Source organism: Lathamus discolor, chromosome 17 (genome assembly GCF_037157495.1).
Source record: "Lathamus discolor isolate bLatDis1 chromosome 17, bLatDis1.hap1, whole genome shotgun sequence".
Taxonomy (NCBI): Eukaryota; Metazoa; Chordata; class Aves; order Psittaciformes; family Psittacidae; genus Lathamus; species Lathamus discolor.
In genome coordinates this window covers 3,312,562-3,329,239 of record NC_088900.1, presented here as the reverse complement: position 1 = coordinate 3,329,239, position 16,678 = coordinate 3,312,562, and the positions used below count along the sequence as shown (strand labels likewise).

The following is a 16,678-nucleotide window of genomic DNA, read 5'->3' as shown; positions in this document are numbered from 1 at the left end:
GCAGTGCTGTTGCTGAGCCTTTCCCTGACACTCTCTTCCACCTCTTCCTCTCATTCATGCATCCTGTTGCCCCCAGGCACCCTTCGCAAGAGACAAAACGCTCCTCTTGTAAGTCTCCCCAGGAGCTGCTACTCCTGCATAACTATGAACTGGCAATGAATCACTGTCACTCCTGGGGAAGGGAATGAAAACCACCTTCGTTTTGCTGATTCACTGCCAAATCTGCCACGTAAGGCAAGCTGTCTGCTCCACATTCAAACTCCCTTCCACGGCATGCTGGAGAGGGTTTTTCTATTGCCCTGCCACCAAGGTGACACGATCAAGCATTTTCTCCATACGCTGCTCTAAGTGACAGTGAAATTTGCGTTTCAATTTGAATCCATTCTTATGGTTCAAATGAATGTCCGAAATACCTCCTCGCACGCGGTTAAGAAGCACGCTCTCTCGCTCTACTGATACACACACACACGTCTATATTTTTAGCCTTGATCCCTACATTAGAGAAAAGTCACCCTTGGAGAAGCGCGGGTTTATTGCCAAGCGATATTAGCACAATGGAGGAAATCACTCCTAATTCTTATAAATTATCTCATCATCTGCAACTAATTAGCAGCTGCCGAAAGCTGGGAAATCGCTCCTCACCCTGGAGAGACAAGCCCCGAGCTACACGGAATTCAAACATCCTGATGGTCAAGGATGTAGCGACAAGCTGTCCCACCAGGTGAGAAGTTGCGCACCTCCAGCATCTCCGCTGTGAGGAATAGTTGTGATGCAGCTTAGCTGGGAACTTTATTAAAATCCAATCTAATCAAGCTGCTGCGACTCTCCATTCTCCTTACCCTTGCTCCCAGGCGCTTGTGCCTCTGTCTGTGCTGCTGTAAATGTGTCTATAAAAGTAAAATGAGCAAGCAGCCAACGGCTAAATGGCACTTAATCAGAAGAAAATGTATACCCTCGTGGATAGCAAACTGCTATTAAGTTGGGGCAGGGGGGGGAGACAGAAGAAAATAATAAGCTATAAATGGACAACCAGATAAATCTCCTGCTGTACCAAGTGAGAGCACATCTGGTTAGATGCCACCTCCAATGAGTTGTGAGCAAAACATTTACTTGCCGCCAAGTACCTGGCAGCAGGATTGGGAAGGGATTACAGCTCGGAGCGCAGCACTGCTTCCATTGCCTCCCTGCCTGCCCTCCAAGGCAGGGGAACATCAGGTGCCTGCCCTCTTTGGCTGCTTCCAGCCCTTGAAGCGGCAAGCTGGCAGGCTCAGGCATCGCTGGCCAGGCTGGTGGGTCAGCTCCAGCTCGCTCCCTCTGCCACAAGGGCATGGGCACAGGCCAGAAAAGGCATTTCCTCTCCAATAGGAGAGCCCCTCACTCTCCATCCCTAACAGGAGCCCTAAGAGGATCAATAAGGCAATGGATGACACACCAGAGATACCAAAGCTATAAATACCAGAGGACTTGCACACCTCTGATCCTTGGGAGTGCCTTAATTTAATATAGACTACTTAAGCATTAGGAGAAAATATGATCTGGGACTTGGAAGTCCCTGAGGGAAGAGCTCCTCAGAGAGGGGCACCATTGCAAAGGGGATTATCGCCATAATCACAAGATTAGTTGGATAATCCCAGCCTAAAAGAGATTTCTGATGTCTGCAAGATGCTCAGCAGTCTCCTGCTTTCACGGAAATGCAGTGCAAAGCAGGGTCAGACTGACTTTGGGGAACAATGGGGGAAAAGAAGAATGTGATTCAACAAACGCTGTGCTTTACGGTCCCATCCAAATCCACCCAGCCTCAACTGGGGCTGGCCAGCTCCTGTCTCCCCATGCTGCAGCACAAGCACATTGACTTTGTGTTCCCTCACAACACCTCTCTGGCTCCAGACTGATGGATTTTGTCATATTACAGATATAATGCAGTAATGGGGTTCAGGCCTCCTACAAACGGCAAGCCCAAGAAATCCAGCCCTACCAAAGGAAAGACAACGCGATAGAAAGAACAAAATGAACCTCTTCTAGTCACCTCTTCTAAGGACGCGTTTATGCAGTTGACTTGCATGAAGTAAACCAGTAATTACTGGCTGTTTTCTCCTCTAGGTCAGAAAGCAGATTAGCCAGCTGAGAATGAAACCTAAACCACGCGTGTGTTGAGCCCAGGCTTACAAAAAGAAGGAGAAAAGCCAGAAGCCTGTACCATGATCCCAGCTATCACACCCTGCTGCCCTCCAGGAGACATGCTTTTCTGTGCTATAGGAAATCCACTTGGTCTCAACCACTCAGGCATTGATATCCTGGCTATAAAAATACATAAACCCTATGCTAACATTTTTACATTTCCGGAGTCTCAGCTTTTAACCGAACACATTCAGACTTACCACCGGCGAGAGATCTTCTCCGAAGGCAAAGCCAGAGGTTGGTATTTCTCCTGGAAATGGCTGTATTTTACAGACAAGACAGATGTCTCAGAAGCCAGGTACCCACTTGGCTTTTGAACGGGAAAGACGGGAGAGGTGCAGGAACAAATAATGCCTGCATTTAATTTCACTGGGGTTTCCGTTTCTGCACCTGAAAGCAAAATTCATCTCCTCAGCCTAGAACTGGAAAGGGTGCTCCTGGTGGTTAAGAAACTTCCTGTCAGGAAGCTAATGATGCTTCTCAGCATGGCACTGCCAAACGTGCTCAAGCCAGCTCTAGCAGAGATCTCGAAAACCAGCAGAGAAGCAATGATATTCCAAGTGTCAAGAGTGAAGTACCATGAACTATCACGTTTCGCAGCGGAGCCTGCACTTTTAGCCCTGAAAGGTTGCACTGACCTGTGCAAGCAGGGAGGTGAGGATGCACATCCCACAGCATGCACTCCTCTACACAGATTGCTCTGCTCTCCCTTAGAAAGGCTGCAGAAACAGCAAGCAGACAGTAACCTGTTGCACAGCACCCTGCAGGTGCTGGCTGTAGCTCAGCACAGAGAGCCAGTTCTGCCTTTTCAAGCAGGAATAATGCTGGAACGTTTCTAGAGAGGGCTGGGGAAGGGCAAAGAATAGTGCCAGGACATCTAAAACAGAAGCGCACAGCTGTATGTTCAACAAGTGACTGTTTAAGGGCTCTGGGTGTTAGTCACACAGATGCTCTTTCTTGCATATCTGATGGAGTTTTGCTATGGTTTTATTTTGTTCTCTCTTCACCTTTCGGTGTTAGAAAGCATCCGTGCTTCGTGCTAGAGGTGGCTTGTTTCAGTAGCAGGAAAGGAGACTCTCAAAGCCAGTGCTCTTCTAAACAAAGCCACCACATTTGTTTGAGGTTAATTGATTCCCCAAGCATCAGGACACATCTTCCAAAAGCATGCTCAGTGGCACGAACTCCTGCTCAAAGACTCTGTGCTGCTAGCCAAGGCCTGATAATGCTTCCCATCTTCATGCAATACATTCAGCAGTTCCAGGACAACAAACACCCACTGACCTCTTGCATTTGCCATCTGAAATGGCAGGAACTAGGCAATGAGGAGGAAGAAAAGTGAAGGCAGCAGAGGGACCACAACCGGCTCAAAGCCATTTCTAGCAATGCATGGCTGCCCCTTGGAAAATGCCTTCCACCTAAAAGGTCCCCATCACAGTGTAGAGCTTTGAAAGCATCTGCCAAGAGACCTCTGTGCAGGGAACTTACTGAGCCCTCCTTACTGCTGCACTTTGCAGACGCACTTACTCTGATGCCAAAAAGCTCCTAAGGACTATGAACGCTAAAGCTGGTTGACATGACCAAAAAGCTCTTGCTTGACAAATAGTGATTGCTCCTCCAGATCAAATACAGGCTATTAAGTAAATGCAGGGGAACAACCAACCAGCCAAAAAATGAAGAGCACAGAGAAGCCTGTAAGGACTCCATCCTCATGTCAGCTTCACACGCTTGACAAGACAGACATAGGTGAACTTTTGAATCTCCTGCCTTCATATCCTTTTCATAAAGCCAAGTATAATGACCATGGAGTCATCTTTCTCCCTTTTTCTTACAGTTTACAGCCCATTTTCTATCACCTCTGGAGAACTTGCAGAGTCCAGACATGACAGACAACCAGCCCTCCAGCTTACTATAGGTGCCCCCACAGAGAAGCAGAGACGATGGCTCCAAGACGACATGCTGCTTTCCCAGTGGAAATTCTGCCCCAAATATGCTGCACTGAAGCAGAAACAGAAGTTCCTATTTCCACATCAATCTCTGGGTTCTGTGCACCACTCCCCATGGAAACAGCTGTGCCTGCAACCTGCTCAGGGCAACTCATGATGTGTTGCAGGCACCTTCCCCAGGCATGGCTGGCTGCATGTTCCTTACCCAGTCTCCTCCATTCTTTTTGTTCCCAGTGTCAATGATTTTACCAGCAGTATTTGCAGGGCTGTAGGGACTAAAACCACACAAAAATAGAAAACAGTAACCTAGAGACAGGGAAGAGAGGGAGTTCAAAGCATTTTACTGTTAAACGACAACCCAAGCTGCCTACAAATAAAACTCCGGAGCTCATCAAGTAACTCTGACCACAGAGGGTGCTTAATAAAGATTACTTTTCTATAGCTCTATTTGCCTGAGGCATCATTTGTTCCTAATGAGATGCTTCATGGGACTTAAACGCATAAGAGAAGAACAGCCTTTTCAACCACAGCCATTACAATGAAAACAAGCTTTCTGCTCCAAAACCCAAGGCACTCAGCTCAGACCCATCCTACCCTGCTAATGCTCCTCAGCCATGCCAAGCTGGACAACCACAGTGTTTTCTTTCTGCCAGACCTGGTAGGCAGCTATCCCATAGCATTACCTCTCAAAGACTGGTCATGCTGGGGACTTGGAGGCAAGCTCTTATACAAGAGCAGCATGGCACTGCTTGTTGCTTGGGAAAGCCATTGCAGTCTCATCCTGACCCAAAAGCCCAACACCAGCTTCAGCACTGGAGCGGGGCTGGTGAGGTATCTGGGATGGCTATTGTATGGGATACCCAAGACTCTGCACAAATCCTACAAGGCTTTTCATTGCCAACTCAACCATTCTTTGGCTTTGCCTTGTGTGATTGCTAATGATGATATCTCTAAGCATGCCTGGAATAACAAAGCACTTCTTCCCTCTATACCAGAGCCCCCAGTGAAACGAGCATGCCAAAAACTCCACATGCCACTGAAATGGATAGAAGCACAACAGATAATAAATGCTAAAGGTCTGCAAACTGCCTTACAGTGCAAGGCATGGGGAACAAGATGTTCCAAAACCAAATGGCAGAAAGGACTTCTGCCATTGGTCAAAAGGGAAGGTGCGTGGGGCAGCCGAGCATGACCAGCAAACCATACGGCAGGGTAAATGAAGAACTGCGGCGCATCCTGCCGTGGTTCAATCAGACAGGCATGAATCAGCTCTGATACAAGGTGGAGGTTAAATGTGCTGTCAAACACTGCGGCACGCACACATATGCAGCCATAGGCACCAATTCTGCAAGATGCTGAGACTACAAAACCTTGTAGCAGCGAGCTGTGGTGCTGATGGGTACGGGTTAGTGGTTCCTTCTTGCCAAGCAGAACCACGGGGCTGGGAAGGGGGTGGAATCCTTAACACAGGTGAAGATCCTCAGACAAACCTAAGCTGACACCACATTATGCCTTTTCAGACTTCATTATCCCTTGGGCTTGGCAAGAAGATCACAGAAGCCTTAAGATCATGTGGGATGAGTCTCAGGCTAGATCTTAGGCATTCATCCTGGCCTGCGCCTCTATGACAGCAAACCAGAAATAACTCCAGAAGACACGGCGCATACAGCCCAGCTCCAGTGATTCTGCACCGTGCTACAACACAGGGCAGCGAACAGCAATTCCCCCCGCAAGACAGAGTCCCTTCCTTGCCTTTTTCCTCTTATCCCAGCTCTAACTTCTTCCTTGAGAACCATTTTAGCAGCATGAGACGCAACAAACTCCACTATTTATGGAGACCAGGTTGTCAGGACAGGCGCAGGAAAAGAGGCACAGCTCAGGATAGGAAGGCTTTGGCAGGCAATGGCTCACCTTTGCCTGCTATCCAGTACATTAGCTCCCCTGACAACAACAAGGGCTACCAAAGACATGATATCTACAGAAGACAGTCTCCTTTGAACAGACAGGAGCATAATGCAGACAGGTTACCCACACATTTCTACACTGGCTGGAGTTTGATCCCAGATCTCCTGCATCCCATCTAAGACTCATAACCCACCAATGACTTTGGAGTTGATTTCTCTCTCAAAACTATCTGAAAACAGCCTGAAAAGTCTTGAATCTTCCAAGTACAGGACAAAGTTACTCTGAAACCTCAGAGTTACACAACTGAGGGGAAAATCAAGCCTCATCCCTCCTTGTGCATTAGCCTTCTTTATCTGCATTCAGACCCTCTCCTCTAAGCCACGCACCCTTCCCATATGGCCTAAGCTCCCAACCTCTTGCTATGGCTCCAGCAGCCCACAGCAGAGTCCTACAGTGCGGAAAGATGACTGCTCAACACTAAGAACAGGTCCTTCCCCTACAGTTTCGGAAGCATCTGGAGCAGTTCTGCCTTCGTGACTGCCACTAAAGAGAGATGGGTCAGAAACACATGCAGGATGACAGGTGACATCTGCATTAAGTCAGGTGGGCCAGCTAAAGTTAGCTACAAGTGCCTGGTGGCTCTTCTTGCAACAGATCTGCTCTTGCAGAAGCAAATAATCAGTGCCCATTAATAATTACTAGGCTCTGTCTTCGCAATCAAATTGCAGCCCTCAAGATTCCAGCACTCTCTCTTTGCCTGCTAAATACAGCAAGAGTTCATTCCCTTCCTTGCACACCCCTTTCCAGTGCTAAAGGGGAGGTCTGACTACATTTACCCCAGGAAGCAGTAAGTGCTGCATGGCCCTGTGCTAGCAATGCTCCCAAGGGACACGTGGAGTCCAGAACAGGTATCAGGAACCAGCAGAAGTGGCCTCCTATTCTGCCAGCAAAAGAGAACTACCCAAGCAACTTGGTAGTAAATTAAAGGTTAGTAAATCAAACCATTTACAAAGCAGCAAATGAGATGCTTATGAAAGTACAAAGCACTCATGGGCAAACTGTTACTTCCCCTTCACTCTTGTGGCTCCATTTCTGAAGGATGACGGCACAGCTGGTCCATCCCCTTCATCGCACTCATGTACCCCCTTAGGCTAAACTTTTCCTTCAGGAATCCCTGCAGCAGATTAAAACTCAGTTTATTAAATAAGGCAGTAATCTAACAAGGGTAATCCACAGATAATTTCACTCATTTAAACCCTATTTTATCTCAACCAAGTAGACTTATTTCCATTTAACAGCCTTAATTCTTTTAGCACTTTCCGGCTCCCAAATTGGCTTCGACAGCAGAATTGACATTCAGCCATCAGTTTCACATAAAGTTCCATTTAGTCTCTCCAAACCCCTACAGCGTCTGGAGGTGCAAGAGGAATTCATTAGTGGTGTCCTTGGGAAAACGAGGCATCCCTCCCTGCAGCCTCCTTACATCCACAGTCCTCGTTTGGCAGGGGTCAAGTCAGAGCTGGCAACCACAGGGCTAAGCTGCTCCTCCTGCACAGCAGATCCCCCCCTGTGGCTTCCTTTTCACCCCAAGCTCAAGTCCACCTTTGTGCTGACACATGAGCATCTGCCACCTTTGCTTCTCTGGCAGCATCCTCTTGGATGGCTTTCCCAGCATCCAGGCTGAGGGCACCCATTTGTCCTGCCTGCTCCCAGCTAGTTTAGGTATGGATTATGGCCCGGATGCTGCTCCCTTTCCCTCCCACATGCACACTGCTTCTTCCTCTGCCCATCAGCAGACTCCAGCTCTGCTTGCCACAGCTGACATCCTACAGAAAAGCAAAATCCATTCTTTCACATTCTTCCATTCTTTCACATTCTTCCATCCTTTCCTTTTCCCTCAGCATTTCCCCAGCAGTCTCAGCCAGTAGCTCCAACCTCGTTGCGGTAAGGTCCCCATGAGCGAGAAGAGAAGAGCAAAGCCAGAAGCAAGGCTTTGCAGGAAGGACAGGACCTGCTCCCTGCAGGGGCTGGAGCCCTGTGTAGGGCACAGCAGCAGCAGCACAGAGGGAGCTCTGTCAACAGGTTGTTCTCTGCTCCAGGGACTGGGACTTCTTCTAATGCTATAGGTTCAAAACACCCGGAGCTTCTGAACGCAAGCCAGGACAACCTGGGCTTTTAGCTTTACAGGGGTATGTTTATCTTAAACTGAGCCGTGAGCAATCAGCTGCAGAGGGGACTCTTGAGATAAGGGCCCTGCCAGGTCAAAAGCACCTTTCCTGGGAAGGCTGCCCAACAGCCCTGCAGTGCCTAATGCTTGCAAGAGGTCTTTAACACCCCACTGAGCTGAGTGCTGCAGGCATTGCATCCAGGAGAGCAGGTCCCTGAGCTTGCAGTCCACCCACCTACAGAACAAGGACAAGTGAGCTTGCCAAGAGTTACACAGCAGGAGAATGAGGAATAAACATCTGAGCACAAGGCATATTGCTCCAAACAGAAAGAAACCCTACCTTACATTCAGTGTGAGGCTCCCAGCTCTGCTCCAACAGACTGTTACAAGCTAAGAGCTGCCTTGCTGTCTTCCTCCTCCCATCTGCCATCCTTCAGCTTGCCTTCTCAGCTTGCAGGTAACTACCTCAAGCTTTATCTCAACCCACCTTTAGACACTTGGGTTGCTACCTTAATCTGAAAGGCTATCCTCCACCTCACTTCAAATCCCATTATGGTCACTAGAGAGATACACCTCCCAAAAAGCAGGAAACCATGTTCTTCGGCCCTGTATCCACAGGTGCCCCATCCTCAGTAATCAGCCTTAGAACTGCTCCCTGCCCTCCCACAGGTGCTGCCTGGATGGAGGGCTTGCTTCTCCTGTGTGCTTAATCACATTTTATAACTCAACCCAGCTCCTGTCCACATCCAAAGGCAATCTCCTGTTCAGTTCAGATGGTTCTTTAAATGCAAGTTGATTGGTCCATGGGGAGGAACAAAACTGAAGCTCAAAGTACTGCTGATGCTGTCACTAAGTTTTCAGGTGCTCTGAGCTGCCGAGACAGCTGCTCTCTATCAAGCAAGCATTGCTTTGCGGTGTGATGGCACTCACTCCAGCTAAGGATATTGAATTCAGGCTTACTCTGCAGCAAAATCAAGCTCAGCATGGGGTGTGTGAAATCCATCCTTCCTCAACTGCCCACACAGATGCCAAGGGCAAGGGGCTGGGCAGCAGTAATCTGTAATGCAGACTAAGGCACGACCCTATCTCATGCTGCACTGGAGCTTTCTGCAGAAAATCCAGTTTTGCTGAATTTGGCTCGGAGTTGGAATTCATTTTGGCAGCTGTTAGGCAGGGAACCAAGCATCTTTCATTCATGTAATTGACTTTTTTTATTCATATATACATATGAAAAAATAATGAAAGAAATTACAGAGTAGCTCCTGCTACTGGCTTTCACTCTCTGAAACAAAAAGATCTGTATTAAGAATGGCTCAGCAGCTACCTACACAAAGTGCTGCCCAGGGGCAGGAACAGTATTTAGATATAAAACAAGTTATATGGCTTTCAGATCCTGATCCTTGGCTCTGGCAGAGTCAATGCTCAGGAACAGAAGTAAAGAATCAAACCTCTGAAGCAAAACCTGTACATGCACCTACCCAGGTCCACCCTCTGTGTCTTGCCCCATCAGTACACAAGACTGTGCCTGTGAGACAGACATATACGGCCTTTATAGCGACCAGCCCCTCTCTCCCTGGCTCCTCTCCTTATAGCACATTGTACTCTTCCTGCTGCATTAGCATCTAGCTCGCACCCAGTCACCTTCCAGATCTCTAAGGCAGCGCAGCACGGGGCAGCTATGCCCTGGCACATCACAGTTGTACCTGTGCTGGTGAGCAAATAGCTGTCATCAAACAAGCAAATGTTAAAACAGAGCTCTGTGCTGATTTGCTGCTTTAGCAACACGGCTCTTTTCCTGAGCTACCAGCTGACTTGCCCATGCAGATACTCTACAGAGATCTGTACCTATATAGTACATGTGGGTATATAATGAATCCAAACAAAGGTTAAGGTCTCTTGGGATGCACTGTGCAGCCTGCCTCTCAGACATTAACAATCAGATCAGTAAAAATAACTCTGCCACAGGGGTGCAAAACATGCAAGAGATGGTTTGTCTGGCTGAATCCACACCTCTCCTCATTCCTTGCCCTGCAGCATTGATCCAAGATATAAATCTGCTTAATATTTATTATTCATATTATTACAGTGCCAGATTCCTTAGTACACCAGGAGCTTATTATGCTTTAAGTAACAAAACCACAGCCTGGAGAGACACATACCCTTTCCACACTGATCTCCTACATAAGGCAAGGGGTGCTGCCTTACGGGCAATGCTGCCACAGACACCTTCCTCCTGCAGAGCCATCAGCAGCAGGGGAGGTCACCCCACTTTGCACCAAGCCCCTCTTTCTTTCATGAAGGCTCCCCAAAGCATGCGGCTCAGTCCATTTTAAGCCAAATGCATTCAGCCTTGATCACAAGGAATTCATGTAGCAACCTCTATAGTGGAGGAAACCATCAATCCCTCCCTCTTTGGTATCCAGTCCTCGGTCAGCATGCCAAATAGGCCCCTCGCTGTTTAAAATCCAAGCAAAATGAAGCCGAGATGCAGGACTCCTACATCCCTCAAGTACTCAGTCGGATTCCCACTCTTTCTCCCATGGCTCCTGGCTGGGAAGCGCTCGTTTTCCTCCCGCAGTTTTCCCTCGCACTTCCATGGTGCTAATGAGCCTCCTTGTCTGCAGGCACAGAAACCACCCAGCACATCCCCAGGGAAACTCACGCTCTCAGAGCCGGAGGGAAGAGCAGGCAAGCCCCTGCCTGCACACAGTGACCACCCAAGGGCTGCGTTCTCCTCACGTACCGACAGTCAGAACGCACTGCTTTAGCATCCAACATCAAAAGCATCCAAGAAAACCCCTTTTTCACTGGATCTCAGTAAAGAACGGGATAGATACGAGACCACAGCACCACCAGCAGCATGCAGTCCCTCTCTGAATAGCTTCAGTTGCCTTTACCTGAAAAAGCCAACCTCTTTTATCCTGGAAGCAGCTTCCATGGATGAGTTGCCTTTGCTCACTCAGGGTAGCGAAGGCATGACTAGGAGAGGCGCACTGTTAGCCACTCTTCCTAGCTCTGTAGCACAGCAGAACCTGGGGAGAGCTGCGAAGGATCAAGGGCAAGCCTAGACAAGGCATTGCTGAAAGGGCCTGCATCTATATGGGTAACTTGTGAAACCAAATATTTATGCACAGAACTCAGAGCACATAAATAAAATATCACTCTCCTAGAAGAATAATGAAAACAAAATTAAAAGGGCAAACAGTTAAATGGATATTGCAGTTTTCTCTGCCTTTCATCACTCTTCAGCAGCGAGTGGCGAATAACTATGAATCTACTTTACCTTAATGAACTCAACTGGGCCTTTTTAATACTGGAGGAAATGGATATTGTTTCAGCCAGGCAAACATACCACATCATGCATCAACAAAGACATGGATACCTCTCTTCCTCCTGCACAGTTCTCTATCTCTTTGTAGTCTCAGAGCCTAGTAAAGTGCTGAACAAAACAGGAAAGCCTTTTGAAAACCATCATATCAGTACAAGCCAAACCCTATGTCCAAGTGCTGAAATGAGCCCAGTGAGGCATGCATCGAGCAGAGGGCAGAACCGAAACTCAGGCACCCAGTAGCACTTCCCAGCTCCAAGGGCTGGGTGTACTGGTGGGCCACATTGCAGGGCACGTCTCTACTATATGGGCTTGAGGGAAGCCATGGGGCACCCCAGGCAAGCCTCTAGCTTAGGTCCCTAGGCACTAGGACCACAACATATCCATGGGAAGCATCTACCCACATTTAACATGAACCTAGCTGCAGCCCAGACCTGCCTCTGTCCCCACAGCACGAGGACAGCCCTCTGTCCCTGCCTTACTTCTCCAGATGCAACTTGACAAACATAAAGCAGTTAACTCATCCAATGTCGCTTGTGCCCAACAGGTACCCCTCAATCTTCCCCCCCACCAAGCAGCTACACCCTCCTCCCACCTCCCTTCTCAAGCCAGGCTGATATCACAGTCCAAATACAATGGGACTCAAAAGCATGTGTCGTACATCCCACGAGTGCTGCTGCCCCTCAGGTACAGCATCGGGCACTGGCACCCCATAGCTCACAATGGCTCATTTTTTAAGGCTATTTAAGGATTATTTTTAATCCTCTAAAAGCAGTTAGGTCCACACACAGAGAAGCCAGCTAATCTCACATGTTTCAGTGAACTGCTTTGTTTTCTAGCCCAGTTCTTCCCCTCCAGCCTGCTGCCTTCTGGTGAGGAGTCATGAGCTGAGCCACGTCCTGCATAGGCAGTACCTAATGCCTCTGCTCCCAGCCTTGGTGGGAGAGCTGGCCAGAGACAGCATCACCTAACCCCTACCAGAAGCTTTGTTTTCTATAACATTATCCATGACTACAAGAGGAAAGGTTTTCCAGCAACAGCACCACCATGTGAGACTTGGAGAGCGTTTCTTTTCTTTAAGCTGATCGCAGCAGCCTTGCTAGGTTCAAAGCCACGCTAAGGCCATTTCTCTGCTGGGGAATAGCAAATTGGTGGACAGCAGTTTAATGCAGTTGCATCGATACCATCCACAAAGGCCTCGGGCATGGCAGAAAGCAACGCTGCATACTGAGTTTATGCTTTGTCTACGTTAATGCGCTCCTCCACTTCCAGGCAGGTGAGAGAAGTGGAGTTTCAGGCCATGTCAGCTAGCTGCAACTGGGATACAGGGGTAGTAGGGCTGGCATAAACCAACCTGCCAGAAAGGCACAGCTCTGCCTGCCATAAAGGGCACAGTCATGTATCTTCCTATCTCAGAACGCGCCCGTTGGGTCTAACATCAACACTTTTCTGTTATAGCATCCAGGGGACTGGCTGCACCTTCATCCTGGCACCATCACCCTTCCAAATGTTAATGTTTAATAGCGTGCTGCCTTGTGAGATCTTCTCTGCAATGCCTTAGGAGAATTATGTATACCTTCTGGGGGAGCTGAACTAAATGGTCCACAATTCTCTTCATTGCCATTATCATTCATTTAACGTTCAGTGTTTCTCCCCTGCTCTCAGCCCTCACACACCAGTGTACAAAGTGTGCTGGACAGGGCAGAAGCACACTGTGCAGCTACGAGCACTTCAGCTCACTAAACACATTAAGTGCCTCAGGAGAGTAATTATGCAGGGATGCGAGGCCACAGAAATGATGCTCTGCTACACCGGTCCGACAGGCAGGAAATAGAAGGGCACTATACAATCACAGCGATGTAGAAAAGCTGGATGCACGCCTTCAGTCTGTCTCTTCCACAAACTTCGGGATGCACAGCTAAATGCCAGTCCTTTCCCATGACTCCATATGCTCTGGAGGATCCCAAGAACATATTCCTGACATTATAGTTCCATGATCTGAATAGATGTAGGTGATCCAAAGCCCTTTAGTTACTCTAGATTTTTGGAAACATGCCTAGAAACAAGGACAAATGTCCCAGGCTGGCACTTCTAGTCCCACCATCAGTTCAGACTCCACAGAGACCTCAACCACATATTGCTTCTCTGATGGATGAAACCCTACCGCAAGCCCCGGGACAGCAGTGCAGGTTGTTCAGTGGGTACTGGATAGAAGAACACCAAGTTTCACCAAAGAAAATACCCTTAATGCTAGAGCTGCACCTTGCCTTTTGTATGAAGTTTGCAGAGTCAGGGGGAAGAGGGAGGGAAGGGATTTGGACACAGGGAATTAGAGAAAAAGAGCACTTTAAAGAGCTGCAGGGCTGAAGGAGGCCTTGCAAGGAGTTTGGCAGTAGACTGTATATCAGTGCTACTGAATGTACTGCTGGTTAGGGCAATGCCATGTATAAACTACAACAGTGGCTTGCATATGAATTTTCAATGAGCTGTTAGTACACCCAATGAATCCAGCACAAGAATACCAATTTAGAGCAGTGTCAGCCTGCTCCACAAGATCAAGTAAATAACTCCGTAAATAACTCAAGTAAATTTCCTGGCACTTTATTGAGCATGAATGAACAACCAAACAAACAGAAAAACCTCAGAATTACTTCGACAGCCATTACATGCTGTAGGAAACCAGAGCTAGGGGAGATGCTGGCCCAGAGCGCGCTGCACCAGCCATCTCCTTGCCTGCCACTGGGATAGGCAGGAGGGAGCTATGTCTTTCCTGCTGTTGGCGCAGTCGGATGCAAGGGCACACACTGGGAAAGGACCAACTATTGGGATTTGCTCCCAGGATATTTAGGTAGGGTGTATATTATCTCTGTTCCAGGGCTACAGCACGTATTGAGGCAGTTCATTACATACCTCCTGGAGCGCTTGAAAACTCCTAAGAACATGCCCATTCCTGCCTGCTTTTTCACACCCCGATCACAATCAGCTTTTGAGCATCTGTGGAATAATATTTCACCGAGACAGGGCAGGTAATCTGACTGATGAACAGAAGACGCTCTTAAGGACACTACTTGGGATAAGACATGTGGGTTAGAGTTTTTCCCCACACACTGTGTCTTAGGGGACTTGCTCCAGGACTGGATCAGAAAGAAACACACGGAGTTTAAGGCTGAAAAATCCCAGAGGTTCTTCCCATTGTTTTTCCCTGTGTATCAAGAAACAGTATACAATAGTCTACAGATTGCTCCTATGCATGCCAGCATCCCAGGGAAGGTCACCCTGTAGCCTGTATTCCGCTCACTTTCTTGCAGAGATTGTGCCTCTAAAGCTCACCGCAATGCAACACTCATTGTTGGTCCTGGCCAGGCTAGCAGCGTTTCCTGTCACTGTGTGCTCGAAGATTAAGCAATCTGCTGCCTAGAAACTCCACTGAGAAGTATCTGGGCGAAGATCCACCCCAAACCCCAAGAAAGCAGCAGCAGGGAAGCTCAGTGCTTAGTGTAAAAGCCAAGTGCCCCTGACTCAGCACCAACATGCCTCCTCCTACCCTGGAAGCCAAGCGCAGCAGGCAATAATCTCTTCTAGCAACTTGAAGAACCCAAACACGACATGGCCTGTGTTCACTTCACATTACTAATCATACAACTGTGCATTTGAGCAGTCCATTACCAGATGGGTTTCAGGACGATTTTAAATGTTAGCTTGCATTTTCTTTGAACATTTAAATGTTCATGCTGGCCTGTTTTCCTTTCTTATGCAGCGCACTGATTTATGTTGCTAGATACCGTATCTCCCTGCCTTGCCAAAAACACGCATTTGGGAATGATTTCAGGGCTGCTAGCAATATTTTTGCTGTCCTTTTATTCTGTACTTTATTTTTATTAACTTTTTTTGCTGGAAGATTGTTAAAATACAAGCATCTCCTGAAGAAACAAAGATAAAACCCCAAACCCCCCCCTCAGCCCTTTGCCCATCTGCTTCAGGCACCATTTTCAGAGCAGTTAGCTCTGGGGCCACGAGCAGAACAAAAGCAGCAGGTACGTACTGACATACCTATCCAAGCTTCCCCTCCCTCAGGAAATCCATGTGTGGGAACCGGCCAGGTCCATGAGCAGGACTCCAGATTCCCATTCTTCGGAGGGAGAAGGTGACTGGAGACACTTGACTGCATGGTCTCTGGCCACTCATATTTAACACCCTCTGTGCCCTTACCGCACAGACACCCTGGCTTGTTCTTGCCTGCCCTCAGAGATCCGCACTGACAGATCACAGCAGCCATCATCAACTCCATTGGGGAGCCCTGAGCACAGACCAAGCTGAGACCTGGAAGGCAGCAGCTAATCCTGCCTGGTAGCTGCCCCCAGAGCAATGCAGCACAGTTTTACATTGGCAGCCCTCAACCAGGAACACAAACGCACATTCCCACCTCTCTCCAGCACCTTCCCATTTGGGTTGCACAGCTCCCAGACTGGTTTGCATCCCATTGCTGCTGGGGGAGCATCCCTTTCCCTCACATTCCCAAGCACCCACAGCACTTTGCCCATGAAAGATGGCTGGGGCACAAGGTACAATGAAGGCTCTTTCACCCTCAGCATGCTGACAACACACTGTCCATCCCCAACCCCATCTGCTCGCTCAAGTAGAGGATCTGCCCATCAACATGAAATGCAGTCTGCGGAGCTGAGGCTATGCAGCATGAATGCTCCAAATGAATCACAGTTGCTGGGGATATAAAACATCAGCCACCCTTCTCAAACTCCTGCCAGCACAGACCCTCCTTTGCTGTATTTCTGAGCTGCTCCATGCTCCGTTAGCAGAGGGGAGAAGTAATTTTAACTTCAAGTGTCACCTCCGAAAGTTGCAAGTGGGGACAGGAATAGATTAGCTTATCTGCAACAAATAGTTAATACAACCAGCTAGTAGCTCCAGAAAGAACAGTCAGGAAGAGGGTTTTCCTTTCTAAACAACGGAGTTAAGTGTCAATAATGTGCAGCAAGTTTCATTACAAGGTTCTGAATGCTCATCCGCACAGGCAGTGAGCAAAGATGATGGTGCCTCTTCTTGAACACTCTGATAAAGCCAGAAGGAGACCAATTGCATGGGGCTTTCTTAGAAAGAAAGTGGCACTGCTTCACCAGGTTTGGTTTGGACTCAAACACT

At 48.2% G+C, this 16,678-nt stretch overlaps 1 protein-coding gene across 5 annotated transcripts in view; it reads right to left on the bottom strand.

Moving 5' to 3' along the window:
* GRIK4 (glutamate ionotropic receptor kainate type subunit 4) overlaps window positions 1-16,678 on the bottom strand; it is a 180,264-nt gene that overhangs the window by 102,393 nt on the left and 61,193 nt on the right. The window lies entirely within an intron of this gene.